The sequence below is a fragment of the Callionymus lyra genome, chromosome 9 (genome assembly GCF_982586985.1).
Source record: "Callionymus lyra chromosome 9, fCalLyr1.hap1.1, whole genome shotgun sequence".
NCBI lineage: Eukaryota > Metazoa > Chordata > Actinopteri > Syngnathiformes > Callionymidae > Callionymus > Callionymus lyra.
This window is the reverse complement of record NC_141826.1, coordinates 11,145,943-11,164,971: the sequence shown is the minus strand read 5'-3', so window position 1 is coordinate 11,164,971 and position 19,029 is coordinate 11,145,943. Positions and strand designations below refer to the sequence as shown.

Genomic DNA, 19,029 nt, shown 5'->3' with positions numbered 1-19,029 from the left:
CTTATCATAATAATAGCATGATGTATCAACTCACCAAACTTTTAGGTAACCAGTGTGGGGAGTGACGGCCATTTTTATGTGCCATTTGTGGGATTGGATTTTTTAATTTTTTTATTTGAACACTGAGAACCAAAGGCTTATTGAAGTCACCATCCTTCAGAAAATCTTAACCAGACCAGGTTCAGGATGTAACTCATTTCCCTACTATTATTTAATGTTAAACAGATTGTTCATAAGAACAAAAGGGCAGCTGGGCATGTGGGAGCCCGTACATGAAACACTTCCGTGTTTTATTTGACCGACTGTGGTAAGTTTAACCTCCCTACTTCCTTTTCTCTTTTGAGTTCGCCCCCTGAAAATGTGTTCCTCTTTAATCGAAGGGCTCTGCCTGATTCAATCAAACCTTCCAAGTGCCTTCGTGTGGGTGCTTTGTCCGTCTCACACTGCACTGCCCTCACATTCCTCCATGACCAGCCACAGCGTTGTTTCAAAGGAATTTACAAGAAAGAGGGACAAGAGGACCAAAAAACTGAGCGGCAGCGACAAGCAAAAGGACGTCAGGAGTGAGATCACCGCTGCTTCCATGCCATGGAAATGCTGGAGGTCGTGACGCATAGCAGCGCGGTCATTTTGCGGGCATAAACTCCGCAAAAATGTTTGAGCTAATGGCAGCGTATGATTAAGGCGTAAAGGCCTCACTAGCTCTCCATTCAACAATGGAACTTTAGCCTGAACTCCATAAACACCAAGAAGCTGAAACAACATGAGCTGAGGAAGTGTGATTGTTGTCAGGATAAAAGAGTACGCTGTGGGGGCGGTTTTCAACCAGCCACTCGCCTGGAGGCCTCGCCAAAGTGTGTTTTACTGCAGAACCCTTGACCTTTAAATGAACGTAAAGAGACGGGCTGCTAGGAAAGAGCACGACTCTTACGCACATGAACACACAATGCCACAATAACCTTGCAAATGGGAACTTACTATTCCAGTTTTACGGCTGTATTTTTATCCAAACAGTAGCATTTAAAACACTTCCTGTTTTTTTTTTTAAGGGCATTCTTTTGGTTTCCAAAACAAAATGGAAGCCAAAAAGGTTTTACAGTTCTGACAGCTCACAGCTCTAAAAACACCAGTAGTAAAGTGTGTGGGTTGTGTTTTCCTGGAATATAGGGTTAGAAAATCCATATATTCTGAAGTGTGTTCTGATTTTAGCTAATCATGACGAAGACACAAACGTCAAAAAGATTGTTGCGGAGGAGACTCTGGGGCTCCAGTGCTTTCAAGTCCAAATACATTATGGTTATTATGGTCTGAACACAAGCCGAGAGAAGGTTTCAAACGTTTAGAGAAAATATAATGGCAGCTATAAACCCCTGATAGCAATTGGGTTTATTTGCTAATTGCTTCATTGCTGTGAGTGCACTATGATGTGTATACTGTAAGTGGATGGTGATGATGTCACATCTGATCTGATCATTTTTCACCGCAAGACACTTCCCTAAAGATATATTTGTTATCCTATTACATAAGATTCATTTCAGTCCATTACACGCACATATAAATAAATAATTGCTGTTATATGTTTGAATATTTTCATCAGATTAATTGCTGTGGATTAATCAAGATTAATCATTGATTAATGTTTAAATCTGGTTTTGTGCTTATTATTTTAAAGAAATGATTGTTTTTTTGGGAGGGCAAGAGATTGAGAGAAAATATCCTATTGCCATCGAAAAGTCAAAAATGTTCATTTAAACACAAATGTATAAAGTGTAATATAGAAACAATAATTAGGTCCTGCATGTTTATATATAAATGTAAGATATTTATTTCTGCTTTTTAAATAAGTTTCAATTTATAAAGATATGTACAGAAAAACAGAAGTGATTCACTTTCATTTCAAATTTTATTTAGAATCAGAATCAGAAAACTTCCTATGATGTTCAGAAAACACCCATCTCTCCAGCCTTCCAGTAACTCTAGGTAACCCGTTTTTAAGATGGCGACGCCATTCTAATTTTTCAGACAATATAAACATGGAAAATAGATCAGCTGAAAGTATCAATTCGGTTATTTCTGATTCTCCTGTTCTGGTTCAGTCCAGCATGTAGATCAAAACCACATGATTTTGCTCCAGTTTTGTTTGATGAGCTTTTGTATTTGTGTCGGAAAGGACTTTTTTTGTCCTTTGATATTGGAATGGTGAGTTCTGTTTGTGTGAGAATCTAAAAAACGTGAAATAATAAGTATAATTTCTTTAATCTGTCATCAAAGACAAACAAAATAACAAAGTATTCATTGTCAGAGCTTTCATTGACTTTTCATCAATCTCTTTCATGTTATATTCATATGTGAGGAATTTATATGCAGAGAGGCTTGATTGTCAGTTGAAGTTCGTGTGCCATCCAACCCCCTCATTTTTCTTTTATGTACATGCGTCCTGTTGTGACAGAATCCAATGGAATGTGATAAACAATATGCGAGGGTTAGGAGGCTTACGAAAATAAGGAAGGATATTAGTGCAACCTATCGCCTGAAGACACCTACTCTTACACGAGGACAGGTAATTCATGAATGATTTACACAAGAGATGACTCGCAGAGAGTAGAATGCTATACACAGCTCTCTCGTCGTCTCCTCAGTGTCGGAAGCCATTGAAGCAACCAGCGCTCAGGTAACATCAAAGCTCATCTAACAACCCACATATCACATTTCTCCCCCCCCCCCTGAACCTACTCCCTGCCCTGGACAAAAGCTTTTAGTGGCACTTATTTAGTCAGCGCTGACATCAAACAGTTGTAATGTGATGAAACCTTTCATCAGCTCAAACCTTTACACCATCCTCGACCCCGCATGGTGGCAACGTAAAGAAAAAGCATTAAAGCAATGGCAAGTGTAGCTCAAACACACCACGTTCTCATCTGCTTTAATGCGTCACATTTTCAACATAAAAGCTTTATTTTTGCCGGATCAAATGGAATATGAGTTTCATGTTAAAGGGAGTCATCACATGTTTGAAATTACATGCGTGCCATTCCTGTTTACAACATGAGGTACAGTAGATGTGTCATCTGAATTCTTTCCATAACATGTATACATAAAGTATAGACAAAGAATGCAGCGAAGAGGCGTCAAACTCAATCACCCGAGGTGCCGAAATCTTCTTGCAGTCCAGGTCGCGGGCCGAACATTACTTACCTTGCTGTGCGTAACAGAAAGTCTGATTATGATATTGTCCTGTCATTCTCAGATGCTATAATTATCCTATTTGTTTTTCAAGTTTCTTCTCCTTCATCCAAAACTATTGTCTCCGTACCTTATCTGAGTTTAAACACTGGCATATTTAGAGGCGATGATTTACTCTAATTTCAAGCCGACCATACGGCAGGCTATGGTAATTGATTTAGCAGGTTGGATTGGGCCGACTGTGATGTGAAGTAGTGTGTGTGTGTAACGTTTTTATTCACATTATTTATACTTAGATAGAGCTTTGACAAACCAGAATCACAGCTTGTACCATCACTATTGTGACACGTTATTATTGCATCACATCAGGAAGTTGCTGTAATACAATTTACGGACATTTGTGAAAGTTACATTTCAGGAAACTGTCGCCATATCAATTTGGCACTCGACAAATTGGCCAACATTAATGGCAGATTGAGTTTACCGAACATTTATCAACTTGTAATCTCGACCACAATCCTTTATGTAATTGGGAAGTTGGACTTCCGGTATGATTGCTGAGTGTAGTGGTCAACATTGGTTTGCCAAAGGACACTGAAGGAGTATTCACAGTGGATCTAATAGGAAAATTCTCTTTTGATGTACAGGATGACGTGCAAAGTTTATCTCAAGCTTTGATAGAGCACATGATGCAATGAGGCCACAATCTGGCCAATGACGACAACATTGACTAAGGCTGTCCACGTCAAATACTTGCTCGATTTGGCTAGTCTTTAGACATGTGTTGGTGAATATGAGGGGTGTCTTCCTTCCTGTTGGAGCAGGTTTTCTTGTCAAACCTCTTAACTGACTTTTTGGCCGTTAGGTGGAAGGACACGTTATTGTCCTTCCTGAAGATTTCTTAATAGATGCCTTAGAACAATGTATGAAAAAGAATTTCAAAAGAATTAGATAGAACGCTAGAGAGAACTCTTGGGGATTTCATTGAAACAAATCACTATAGTTCCAAAGTGTATTGCAGAGCTACGCAATTACCTTTACCTTTACCCCACAAAGAATGATTTACTTCTGACCTAGAAGGGATTTTACGCCATGTTGCAAAAATTAGATGTCGTCACTGGGTTGAGCTCATACCGATGAACGGATATCACATGGAATAATCCCCAGCCTGATAAAGGATAAACACAGAACAACAACAAACAACACAAACAACAAAACTGTGGTATTTTAAGCTCTATGACCATCACCGATGAACGGATATCACATGGAATAATCCCCAGCCTGATAAGGATAAACACAGAACAACAACAAACAACACAAACAACAAAACTATGGTATTTTAAGCTCTATGACCATCACCGTAGTGACTGGTAATACTTTAAATGTTGGACCTAGCTGTGATGTTAGTAAGAATAACAATATCTTATATAATATTTGAATGGAAAAGATCGTAAGAAGGGGTTTTGTTTACCTTTAATGGTTCCCATAAATGAATTGGCCAATTATTCAAATTAAATAACATCAGGGATAAAACCCAATGGTTTGCCAGAACAATAAATTAGATACAATCAGTCTCCTTTCCTGGGTCTCCTGGATATACGCCTTACATATGTTATTCCTTTCAACTCATGCCATCATTTACCCACTATTTGAATCGCCAACACCCCTAAAATGTTTTTTAAAAATGGATGACCAAGGAGAGAATCCACGCATCCAAGAACCTAGTAAATTGATCAACATGATTCAGGTTCTGGGTTTCAGGACAGGTTTGTCTACATTTGTAATCTTCTACTTCCACTGCTTCCCAAGTAGCCCATTTATCGAGAACTGAAACATGTTCAACCACTTCTGTAGCATTCTTGCTCCTCTAGACCAACCCATAAAAGAAACTGCCAACAGGAAACTTTTTCCAAGAAAAGGGTGGGAATAACCCTTTGTTATCCAAAGATGATTCAAGTGCCATGTATTCCCAAAGTACCAAAAATACACTCAAAAGTCTCTAGACCAACTCAACTCAATTGTTCTGTAAATCAGTTGTTCAAGCATATGATCTTATTGCCGGTAGGCATTTCACCCTTCAAGTATTTGGATATGTAGCCTCAACCTCAATCATCGTCCTTTGTGTGCTACCATTGACTGCCCACTTGAGGGATTCAATAACTAGTGAGTAAACAATTTAAAGGTGCTATTCATTGGTTTCCAGTGACAAAGAAACCTCTCACCGTTTCTCAATTAGCATCTTAAATGTGGGTCAATTGATGAGAGGTGGGTCTAATGTTAGTGAAATATCTAAATGGCGGAGCAGAGAGTCATAATTGTACCCCCTTATCAAATGTGGATTCATTTGAAAGGCAAAATATTTGGATGCATCAGATTCTTCAGAGCTTATTGTTCTTGATGAATATTCCCTTGTGGTGGACTCGGCAAAAATGTTCAACTTGAGCGTTCAATACTTTAATAAGATAAACACATGTTTGGTAGTGAAGACAATGGTAGACGGGGAAGACTGACTGCTAAATATTGATTTGCATTCCGCGTTTATGGGTTAAGATTCATCAAGTACCATGGTACCTATAGTGCAAACAACAAGAAGAATATTTCTCCAATATTATTCTCAATATAGTTACTATTCATCAGTTGCGGGCTGAACCAGGAGATGAATCAAAGATGACCGGTTATTGTTGAACCCTCTGGTATAGGTCACTGCAGCCAGTGTTCATAATAAGCCTCCACGTTAATGCACTACCAATCCTCGGTGGCTGTATGTAACATGTGGACCCACCCCTCGCCTTTCATCCCTCTCTCTTCTGGTCCATGTAACTGGAGCTGGCCTTCTACTCAGTGAAAAAATGCCACAACGATTGATTTCTATTCCAGAGACTCTCCCGACCTTTAGACAATGCTGCTTTTGAGCTAGCAAAGGACTCAATGCCCCGGCAGATTAGACGACAGTTCTGGTGTGTGTGGCGGACGGAACAATGACACAGGAATACCTCATGTGAGGGTTTTATTACCTCTCCACCCAGAGATTAAGAAATACTATCATAAGCACGACAAACTTTTTCTCTATGTACGACACGAATGGATGTTGAACACGAGGGAAAACAAGATGACGATAATGAGTGCGTCGTTCTAGGTTTCCTATGATGCCTCCCAGGATGAAAACCGCCGTTTATTTTTCTATGATGGACCACACTGACATCCAGGGAGGGACGGCACAGACAGCTGCACCACAATGATGATGTGAAATATGTGTGGGACAGCAGAGTTTGACGTGAGGGAGACTCGAAATAAAGCCAAACCCAGTAGTAACTCAAGCACGACCTGCTGACAGACAGAAGCTGCTGTGGTTTGAGGGGTATATTTGGAAGGTTTTTTAGTTTTATTCAACTCAAATGACTTTTGAGAAGCAGCAAACACGATACCGAGAACAAAAAGAAGCACAAGGGTCACATCTTGAATTACACAAAGGATCTTAAACAAAGCTGGTCCTTGTGGATTTCTTCTGTTCTTTTGTTTTTTTAAGAGATCTGATGAATATGACCCAACTCACGCTAATGCTACTTACAACACATACCAGTAAGTAGGTGACACAGTTCCCACATCGTAATGACTTGATTAAAAAAGGATACAATTAAATCAATAAAACAATTAAATCAATTCAATAACTGTGTTGACAATAGTAAAAAATACAACAACAACATGATCACTAGCATTAGCTTAGTTGTATTTCATGGTAATTGTCTTCTGCTTATGTGAAATTAGGTCGTGGGGGCAGCAACTTCAGCAGGGAGGTCATCTACATCGTCTAGGACCACGACTTATTCTCAAGCCAGATGGGAGACATATGTTGTGTCCCACTTCTACACGTACACTTAATATTTTGAGTACAAAAGTGCTTTCACTTTGAGCAGTATGCGAAAATGTAGTTTGCGAAACGGCCAGAAAAAGACACTTTTAACCCTTAAGGCCGCCATCTTAGTTACTTAGATGATGCTACGTGTAGAGCTACATCGCTAAATGGAAGATACGTTACTAGTTGGATGAGGATGACATGTCTTCGGAGCACTTCAGTAAATGTCTTGAGAAAACACTCACTTTACCACAAAACAAAACAACAACTATTATAACACAATAAAACCCAACTTGATAAATGGTTTCAATTGGCGAAAAGCACTGTAAGTGTCGGTTATAAGGTTGAAACGGCCGGTTGCAATCAGCGTTAAAAAGTAGTTTAGTAGCTATCGAGTCATTTCTGGTAAGTGCGTAGCGGCAGTGTTTGATTTGAGACAGTACTACACTGTCAAGCTCTGCGCAAGTATGTGCACTGTCTCACAGTGTACTGTAAAGCAGCGCGATTTGAGACACAGCATTCTGCTCTTTGCCCTGGGTTCAGCCCGCACTCTAAATGATTTAAACATCATCCCAATCTCATTTAGCAACTGGCAAATATGCCTATTGAACAATAACAATGGAGTTAAAACTGAAGCTGTGCAATTCAACTTATATTTTGCCAACAGATGGTTAAAATATTACCACATGTGTAAGTCCTAAAAGCATATATATACATATTTGTACTTAACATTTAATCTAAAATATTGTTCATTATTTTAGTTTAAACATCAAAAGAACATTCAAAATACATAACTTGAGTGAATGAAATTCTCTTTTAATTGCTCCCTGAATAAAGGGGGAAGTGCAAAAAAAAAGAAGGCTGAGGAAGCTTTGACAAATCATAGTCAAATCATAAAGGTGCAGCTACCTTTATGATTTGACTATGATTTGTTGTTTAACCTTGGACACAAATGACATCTTTCATCTTAATGAACTCTTGAAATCAGTTCATTGTCTGACCCACTAATGATTCACGTGTCTTGAGAAATGGTGCCTTAAACGGATTATAAAAAGGAAAGAAAGCTTCCTCCTTCCTTCGAGGGCGTGTTCACTTTGGTTTCTGTCTCGACATGTATCTGAGCAGAACCTATGAACCTGTCATGACATCACACTGAGTGATGTCTCCTCTAATGACTTAGGAATGTTGCCTGCACATCAGTGTCTTCTTTGAGGTTTGTTTGGAGTACTTTTCCAGATCCTTACATTTCACAAGGTAAACAGAAAATCCAGAGAGGGATACGCCTCAATAAATATATTCAAATAACATAATGACACACTGAAGTAAGAACAAAGCAACATACATTATTATAATAAATATCAATGGTAAATACATATTTTTACTCTTTACTGTAATTAATGTATTCTTTGACTTATGGATATTAATTGGTGCAATGTTTCTTACAGTTGTTTTCTTGTTCATTTTGATGCATCAGCAGTTTTACAGATGCTTTTTCAGTAAAAGAAAATGTAATAATTATGTATATATACTCCAACCTTTTGTTAGGAGACGGTTTAGAAGTACAACTCAATAAGATAAGTTGCACGTAACAGAAGTAACAGAGAAGCTGATCTCTTTGGTTAGCTGCTGAAAAGGGACAAGAAGAAAGAACATGTTTTATTAACACAAATTGTTGTGAAGTGAAGGTCTTGGGAAGCTTATAATCTGCACTGAATGTAGCCATGCACTGAATTTATGCAGCTAGCAACTTATATTCTATCACATACTAAAGTCAGCATAACTCATATTCCATTTGTAATCTTTCTCAGGTGTATTGGAACACTTTCATACCGCGGTGTGTTGATTGTATCCAGGCAAGTCTGGTTGTCCAGCTTTGGCTTAATTCATATTGTTTCGGTCACAGCATTTCTGTGTTAAATGGCAACTAATGTTAATTAAGTGTCTGTTAAATAGATCTTGGACCTCTATTGTGCTCATCAGTATGTGTCTGTCTGTACAAAACTGTCTTTTTATTTAAATATTTACATAAGAAAATGTGCTTAAGCCCCGCCTACTAAAAAAACAGTTTTTCTGGTGATTAAATCTTGTTTACCATAACCACGCCCACTCTGTTGTGATTGGTCAAGCATCAAGGTTCATCACCGCTTGTCATCAATCCTCAACCTCCAGGGAACTCGTTGTATAAACAAAGCAAGGCATGATTACAGCTGGCAGGAGGAGGAGTGAAGCCATTATTACGTCATAATGGACTCTGCTCGTAACCTCTTGTTCGCTGAGATTTCAGACGGGGAGAACTTTATTAAGTAATACGTTCAAAACATCGTCATAATGAGGGACTTACTGTATCTTGGAGAGGAAGACGTCAACATTTGAAACACCGAAAACCGTAAAATAACTTTTGGCCACAGATTTTCACTGGCCAAATTTCCAGTGCATCCATAGTATCAACCCTGTGACATTTTGACCACCTTTCTATGACCTTATGATGGACTTTCACCATCAGTGTTATGTTTTATTAGTCGTTTTGTTTCACGAGGCTCTGACACAGCATGAATGCAAACTGCAGTTTATAGCTCTCCGCACATGCATGATTTATGGCACGTGTCTACGGACTGCTCGGATATCATATTTGTATTCGTGGAAACCTCGCATCTGATCATTTCCCTGCGCTCTCGATCGCTGCCTGGCCGTGCCTGTTTGGATCAGAATTGGCACAATCCCCTGCGATCACACTGTGAGTGCATACTTCGCGTACCCCCTCACCCATCTCTGTATATATAGCGTTTAGTGTCGCCTCGATTACACGATCCAGAGACCATCATGACCTCACTATCCTGGAGGCTGCTGCATTCATGCGGTCTGGAGGCGACGGGTGTTAATTTACAAGTTAACATGATTCCATTTAACTGGACACAGTTCTACACACAGACACACTCAATGTCCGGCCGCACAACAACATACCAAATGTTAAGAACTCAACAGCAAAGGAGTGGCATGAGCCAGGGCACCTGTAGGCAACTTAAGGTTGTAAAAAGTACCATTCTTTAGCCCTAAGTGGTTGTGTGTGTAAATGTGGTTGTGTGTTATTAATACCCTCGGCGCAGTCAGTTAGGGAGACTTTAGAGGGTTCTTTGGTTTCAGTGTTTTCTGAGCTCACAGTCAAATAGCCTTACATGGCACGTCGCTCTGCGACTGCAACGTGATAATGAGCTGGCGCTGATGGTGTTCAGTCATTTGATGTATGATGTTCGTGTAAGCAACAACAACAGAATACATGACAGTTCACTGCGGGTCAAGTGATGTCACACTCAATCACAGAAGATGCAACACGGTTAAAATAATAGTCTTGTTATAATGAGACAATAGAATGAAACATCATTACGACAACAATTATGAAAAGATAATAATTAGAATATCATTTTAGCATATTTGTGGTCAGTTTTAAAGTTGTACTTCCTTGCAGCTGATGTATAACACAAGAAACACTCTTTAAAAATACATTCTAGCATCAAACTAACAACATTTTTGTCATAAAAACATACAATTTCATATTATTACAAATGATAGGTTTGTCATTTGATTGCAAATTAACAGAATTTTTATTCTAAATTCTCCTACAGGGGTGGTCAAATTTAAACTCAATGACTGGCATTAGCATTGTTAACAACTCTCTATGCTAGCTGATAAACCATTCCTTTTTAAAAGCTTAAACCTGTTACAGACGCACAATAGATGTTATAATCTACCAAAAAGAGCAAAATTAATTCCTCGTGCTATTAGACGTTTTAATTCGGAGTGTGGGGGCAGGAGCAGAGTGAAAGGATGTCTACAGTATGTTTATCTTTGTATCCTTTTCTTTGCCTTATTTCAGGGGTAGGGAACCTGGTCCAGAAAGAGCCGCAGTGGGTGCAGGTTTTTGTTCCAACCGATCAAGCATGTACAGTTTAACCAATGAGGTTTCAGCTGAACAAGCAACACCAGACTGACAATCAACTGATTACACTCCGAAGACACCTGATTGGATCAAATGTGTCCTCTTGAATGGTTGGAACGAAAACCTGCACCCACTGCGGCTCTATCTGGACCAGGTTCCCTACCCCTGCCTTATTTCATTTAATCTAAGTTCTTTATGCACTTTTGTCATCCCTTACGCTTTGTTCTTTTATTTGCTCTTTGTTCTTGTTTTTATGAAACTATCGTCTTTGCTGTGAACTGGAAACCCAATTTCCCGAAGGAGACCTCCAAAGTGATTAATAAAGTCTATCTAATCTAATCTAAAGTTAATCATCAAATTCTGAAGGAACTTTTCTGAATTGGAACTTGGCTCCTGTAAGTGTATGGATCTTGAACCCTTGGAAATTGGGTTTCCAGTACAATATTGTGAAATATTTAGAAGAAAAAAATTGTTCATGTAACTTTAAGGTAAAGGCATTTTCAAATAGGTTTTAAACAATTTCAATAATAAGGTTTGGGTTTAGAAAATGTTTGAATGAATGTGCTAATCTTCTGTGGGACTAAATGCCAAAATGATCCATGTTCTTGGAGAAAGTATATATTTATATTTACATTGACAGTAAAACATTTATCATGTTATTCAAATCTTACACATTACAATTGAAAGATTTGAATACATGTTTGTGTTCAAAAGCCCATTCAAATCGACACAAAACGCCAGGTTTCCTAGAACAAATACACATATGCACTCACAGAAGGAGTGTTGATTAATCTGCACAGCAGGACACAATCAGAGTAATTGATGAGTCGGCAGTATTTTAAGCCGTGGAGTGGATTGTGCTGTGATAGCCAATAATCTATGGGGAAAAGAAGGCAAACAATTTTACCAAATTAGTTAGTTGTGTCAGTTGTCAAGGCTTCCTTAATGATGAACACAACCACCAATCTCCAATCAAGGAAAAAAAAACACTTCTAAGATGTGCTGCTTTCTTAAACATTTTTTTTATTTTGAAGACATTTTTTTGTTCTTTGCGGTCAACACCCTGATACCCTTATACCTCTCCGTCTGCGACTCCAGCTGAAGGCTGTCTAAAAGTAGAGATGTTATGATCAAAGTTTAGAATAGCTATCCTCAACTAAATTAAAACAAATTTGTCATATGACCGATCGGAATACACGCGGGCGTGCAATATTTAGTTTTATGTGTAAGACGAACTACATCGCTCATATCGCTTGATTTCATCACACCTTCGCCGTGCGGTTCTATAGATGGTCCACGATTTTTTTGCAGGACTCGTCCACGAGGTCATGTGTGTCTGCTTTAATTTCATCTGTCATTGCAGGAGCTGCACCTGCCCCTGGTGTCTGGTCATCTATTTGCAGAGTCCCAGACAGTCGTCGACTGTCCCGTTTGTATTCGATGGCTGATGTGTTATTTTGTCTGCCTGACGCGGTGATGTCATTCAGGTGCAGTGTGCCAGGGCCGAGGGTTCATCCTCGCCTGGATTCTTTTTCTGTTCGTCGGTTCTGTCTAGTCTGCAGCCGCGTGCATGCGTGCCGGCCAGAATGCATTTTGGTTTAAAATGGTTTGAGCAAACTTGTTTTTAAACCACTGTCGGAACCCACTACGTACTCATCGACCCGGTCTTGACCCGAGGTATTATAAACATTAGAACCCCCAGGTTTGGATGGTGATGAGTGACGGGCTTCACTTTTCCCCGTCGTCCCATGCTCAGGCTCGGTGATGATGGACGTCCAGCCCTGTGTAAATATAGCCCTGCGCCATCTAGTTAGCATTGTTGAAATCCTCCAGGCAGGTGGTCACGAGATAAATATATATGCAAATAAATATTTCAAGATCAAATCGCTATTAAGCTGGGTGGCATAAATCCCACTGTGAGAAATAAATGATAATGTAGCAAAACTGCGTTTCTGGAATCTCACCTATTTCGAAAAGAACTGTGGTTCTGCTGCATTCAATGGACGACTCACACGGTGCTGTGGGACCGAGTCAGTGCCGCGGTCTTGATTCACGACCGTGGTTTCCACTCTGGTTTTGACTCCAGCATGAAGTGCTCTCATGCTGGAGTCAAGGCTGAGATGAATAGTCAATAACTGGTGTTTATCCCTGCAGAGAAGTTGGTGTGTTGCCCAAGGGTATGTTGCCATGTGTGAAATATAGTGACATCTAGTGATGGTCCTGCCCATTGCACCGTATTATATTGGCATAGTTCTATGGAAAATACGGTGACAATATGCCGTCTTTTACCTCACATTTTGGGGGATGTCTGGCACAACTTTGTGCGATTATTTTTGAGCATCTCCAAGAGTAAGTAAGTAATATTTATTTGTAAAGCGCCTTGCTTGAACAACCCAAAGCAAGAGTGTCTTTTTGGGAATTCAGGGAATGCGTTTAACTATATGTAAGAAGCCCATAGAAAACACACAGCCTGACATGAAAAACCCTGGAAATTCTCCACTCCTTGTACTAGTGGTTCCTATTTGGAGATTCAGGATATCGTCTCCAAAATGTAGACATTGGACCCAGTGACCACATATGGCCCTTTGGCTGTATTTATGCGGCACCCATGATGTAAGAGTGGAACTGATATGCGTAAAAAATGTTACTGAAAGATAACAATTAAAATATTGTAATTAATATCATATTAACTCTTAATACAACTTGCCTTTTTTTTCTTCATTTTTTATTTACCCCTTTGGATGAATATTTCTCCTCAAAATGAGTGATTTTTTAAAAATCACTCATTTTTAAAGTATAGTTATTTCATATTAATTATATTATATTGGCATAGTATGGTTTATGTAATTTTGTAATGCTTTATCAACTTGTTTAAATAAAATTCAGTCATTTTACATCTGATATATATGTTTTTTTAGTAAAGAATTGCATTTAAAATGTTATTAGCTTCATAGAATTTGTGATGGGGTTTAAAGCGAACTGCAGTAATTGATTATTTTAGTATATTATTATCCATAATCCGGTCGATTAAATAGTTGTTAAACCACTGCTAAAGCTTTAATATTAAACAGGACAAAATCAGTATCTATATCTATCAATGTTTGGATGCCAGTTCCAGAGTTATACTTTTTTTCGCCTCAATTCGAGTCCTGATGAAAATAAATGTTTCAGTCCAGTTCTTGTCAAGAAAACCTGTATTTTTGGTGACTTTTTACGTTATAACCAACAAAAGTAATAGATATTCTGGCTCTTTGCTTCTCTCTTTGGGCTTGACGGTCCCTGACAGTCATAGGAAACTAAATCTCCCACCCTGGCACTAATGGGTATTAGCAGTACACCAGTAGAAAAAGGAGAATGTCCTTTGTATGTATGAACTGAGAACACTGACTCACATGCTTCTATGCACATGGATTCATCCATTCATTGTCGGCCTCTTTTCTGTTCAGCCCACGGATCCAGGATGCTGTCATCAAGCAAAGTATATGTATCTGTTGCCAGGTAGCCCTGTCAGAGTTTCCTCTGAAGACCAAGTAGGTCTTAAATACTTAATCCACCTCAATTATCTCGTACTGGGTGGAGAAGCAACAATCCTGCTGGATGACAAATGCTCTTATCTTTAAGGAGGATGTAAAACACCCACTGACAAGATAACATATTTTGGCCTCTATTATCTTCCATCCTCTTTTTAATTCCGTCATGACTATGATTTGGATACAGAAGTAGTTGAGAGAAGATGCAGAACCCCAAAAGATAGTGTAGTTTAAGCTTGGTTATGAAAATATTAAAGTGGGTTTCAGAAAACCTTTAAAACATTTATTGGTATTTCAAGTCAGTTTTAGCTATCATGGCCTGTAACTGTGGATGCAACTACTTAAGGACCTGAGGGTCAACAATTTAATTTTTTACGCGTTTGCTTTTTCTTGTATATCCTTGATTTATATGTATTTGGCTCTTACCTCTAGACATGGACATGTTTTATCTCGTAAAAAAAGAGTCGCAGAACTGTATCGCCATTGCTTCATAACGTTAAATTCACTCTGGGTCAGCTACGCAACTTTTTCTGAGACGAAAATGTGGCGTCCATTGTTATTAAGGAAGTTCTGAAACTCCACATTCAACCAAATATGGCAAAAATAGGTCGTCCCCTTTGGAAGCTGTACTGTTCCTATCGTGTTATCCTGATGGACTCTTTTCTAGCTACTGCCTAAGGAAACAGAAGATCTGATTATTTATGGGTGAAGAAAAACACGAGAACAGTACAACTTTGTGCTTTTGTTTTGAGAAAACAATCTTTTATTGCTCCTGCCCACATTTGTTTTCACATCAGTCTCTCTCCATGTCCCATTTTTGTCGATTTTGCCAAAGAACAGCCGTGATAATAATTTGTTTCAGTCTTGAGAGTCTTGTTCATTCTTTCATCATTTAACACCCTAAAATGCCGCCAAGGATAAAATATGTACCTTAAAATAGCCTCATTCAATTTTCAAAATCTATGAAACAATCTCTGACTAGTGGTTATGTTTAAAAGGTGAGACTTGTGGGATTATTTAACTTCAAGGGTGTTTCAATGTCAAATTTAGGAACTAACCCAGTTTAAGGTGCAGTTTAAGTGTTAATAGTTGGCCATGTTTGTTTTCCAATACCTCGCTGTGACCCAGGTGCTTTGTCTCGCATACTGGCGGTTAGTATGCATCAGGATAGTGTACGTACTAACTAGTACACAAATTCTCGACAGATAGTACGTCTCAAATCAAACACTGCTGCTATGCACTAACCGGAAATGACGCAACAGCTTCTTCTTCTACTGCTATTTAACGATGATTGCAACCAGCTGTATGAACACTATCGGCGACACCTGCTGGCAGCACATTTTCAAGTTTGGATCAAGAAATAAGATAAAATAATTGCAAGATATTTATGTCGTTATCAGCACCGAAAACGTGTCATCCTACTACTGCTGGTTGAAAATGCACCTGTAACTATATGCATATGTATACAGTGCCTTGCGAAAGTATTCGGCCCCCTTGAACCTTTCAACATTTCGCCACATTTCAGGCTTCAAACATAAAGATATAAAATTTTAATTTTTTGTCATGAATCAACAACAAGTGGGACACAATCGTGAAGTGGAACGAAATTTATTGGATAATTTAAACTTTTTTAACAAATAAAAAACTGAAAAGTGGGGCGTGCAATATTATTCGGCCCCCTTGCGCTAATACTTTGTAGCGCCACCTTTTGCTGCAATTACAGCTGCAAGTCGCTTGGGGTATGTCTCTATCAGTTTTGCACATCGAGAGACTGGAATTCTTGCCCATTCTTCCTTGCAAAACAGCTCGAGCTCAGTGAGGTTGGATGGAGAGCGTTTGTGAACAGCAGTCTTCAGCTCTTTCCACAGATTCTCGATTGGATTCAGGTCTGGACTTTGACTTGGCCATTCTAACACCTGGATACGTCTATTTGTGAACCATTCCATTGTAGATTTGGCTTTATGTTTTGGATCATTGTCCTGTTGGAAGATAAATCTCCGTCCCAGTCTCAGGTCTTTTGCAGACTCCAACAGGTTTTCTTCCAGAATGGTCCTGTATTTGGCTCCATCCATCCTCCCATCAATTTTAGCCATCTTCCCTGTCCCTGCTGAAGAAAAGCAGGCCCAAACCATGATGCTGCCACCACCATGTTTGACAGTGGGGATGGTGTGTTCAGGGTGATGAGCTGTGTTGCTTTTACGCCAAACATATCGTTTTGCATTGTGGCCAAAAAGTTCGATTTTGGTTTCATCTGACCAGAGCACCTTCTTCCACATGTTTGGTGTGTCTCCCAGGTGGCTTGTGGCAAACTTTAAACAAGACTTTTTATGGATATCTTTGAGAAATGGCTTTCTTCTTGCCACTCTTCCATAAAGGCCAGATTTGTTCAGTGCACGACTGATTGTTGTCCTATGGACAGACTCTCCCACCTCAGCTGTAGTTATCTGCAGTTCATCCAGAGTGATCATGGGCCTCTTGGCTGCATCTCTGATCAGTCTTCTCCTTGTTTGAGATGAAAGTTTGGAGGGACGGCCGGGTCTTGGTAGATTTGCAGTGGTCTGATACTCCTTCCATTTCAATATAATTGCTTGCACAGTGCTCCTTGAGATGTTTAAAGCTTGGGAAATCTTTTTGTATCCAAATCCGGCTTTAAACTTCTCCACAACAGTATCTCGGACCTGCCTGGTGTGTTCCTTTGTCTTCATGGTTCTCTCTGCGCTTTAAACAGAACCCTGAGACTATCAAAGAGCAGGTGCATTTATACGGAGACTTGATTACACACAGGTGCATTCTATTTATCATCATCAGTCATTTAGGACAACATTGGATCATTCAAAGATCCTCACTGAACTTCTGGAGTGAGTTTGCTGCACTGAAAGTAAAGGGGCCGAATAATATTGCACGCCCCACTTTTCAGTTTTTTATTTGTTAAAAAAGTTTAAATTATCCAATAAATTTCGTTCCACTTCACGATTGTGTCCCACTTGTTGTTGATTCATGACAAAAAAATTATATCTTTATGTTTGAAGCCTGAAATGTGGCGAAATGTTGAAAGGTTCAAGGGGGCCGAATACTTTCGCAAGGCACTGTATATATAAGTAAGTAAGTAAGTAATTAGTATTTATAGAGCGCTTTGTAACTGACACTAAGATGGCGGCCGTTTAGGGTAGAAAGCGCCCATCAATCCATACTCAGTTTTAGGCATTTTAGTACGCCAATTTAGTGTGCATGGAGCACTACATTTCGCATACTAAAAATTTAGACGCACTTATGCACTAAAAATACAAAGTTTAAGTACGCAAGTATGCGATTTGAGACACAGCTCAGGTGTTCCGATGTATGTATTGTTTTTTCACGTTCTCTTGGCCACGATCCAGAAGCCACATGAAAGAAAATGTGAACCAAATACAACTAATAACGTACGGCATCACGTCCCAGCAGGTCACATGTCGAAAAAAAGCTCAAGTGAATCTACAGCCAAGTCTGTTGTTGACATCGAATATCCAAATGTAGGTCATCTAAGAACTCCTCAACCTTCATCTCCCTTTGACAGCCTGATCCGCGGCCAAACACAAATAGCAACATATTTACGCAACAGTGGATATATTGTCAAAACCTGGATTATATTTGGTCCAATAACATTCTTTGTAGAGTTGTAAAAGCGGCGTCTGCGCTGCACTCTTTTATTGTCTCTTGACTTTCACTTCTCATACGAGGTGGTCTGACTAACGCTGAAAGAATCAGACCTAGACAAGAGTAACGGTTGTGACCGTAGAACAGGAACCCAGGCTGACCCAGGAGATTCACTTGGTGGTCATTTTTACCAGACCTGTCTGAAGTCGGCGACTCTCTCTGATGTCGGCTCAGAGGGGTCAGTGACCGGGATCATAATTCATCCCACCCACGCACTCTTCTATCATTCCTTCCGTTCCTCATCGATCCGGTGTCACCGGTGGAAGTCGGGTAAAGTGATCAGCCCCATGCATGACATCAACCCCCCCACCCCGCCACCCCGCCACCCCCCGGCTACCTCATCATCCGCACTGGCTAATGTCATAGTCTGGTCTGGAACTATAATGTTGTTATCTACGATAACGTCTGACTCCTCAATAATTAGACGCTCTAGATGAGTGACTAACACCATGACTGCGCATTATCGCTAGGGTTCAAATGGAACCGACGAAAGTATATGACGATCAGGTCTTAGTCAAACTTGTAGATACACCACCTGGCGGAGCGGAGGAAGTCACTCATTGTTTTGCCCTCGCGGTCGCCCCGGCAACGCAGGCGAAGCCGAGGGGCAGAGTTTTAGGTGTTCCCTAGTTGCTCACTCGCCGTTCCTTTCTCCTATTGCTTCACCTGCCGACCAGGTGTCATAACAACGGCACACGTGCTTACTTCCGGGTGGAAGCAAGCCTTGTATGGGCATAAGAAAAAATGTGTAACATGCTCAATTGTTTAGAAAAATATCACTTATTGTATTTCAAGTCAGTGAAGTTTCAATGTGTCCAGCCTTTATGAGGTGAAAC

The 19,029-nt window shown here is 39.7% G+C and overlaps 1 protein-coding gene across 1 annotated transcript in view; it reads left to right on the top strand.

Annotated features, from left to right (window-relative positions):
• Positions 1–3,033: 3,033 nt before the first annotated feature.
• rmnd5b (required for meiotic nuclear division 5 homolog B) overlaps positions 3,034–19,029 on the top strand; it is a 35,474-nt gene continuing 19,478 nt past the window's right edge. Inside the window, exon 1 of the mRNA XM_087799818.1 lies at positions 3,034–3,050. The gene's annotated coding sequence lies outside the window, so the exon portion shown is untranslated. The remainder of the gene's footprint in view (positions 3,051–19,029) is intronic.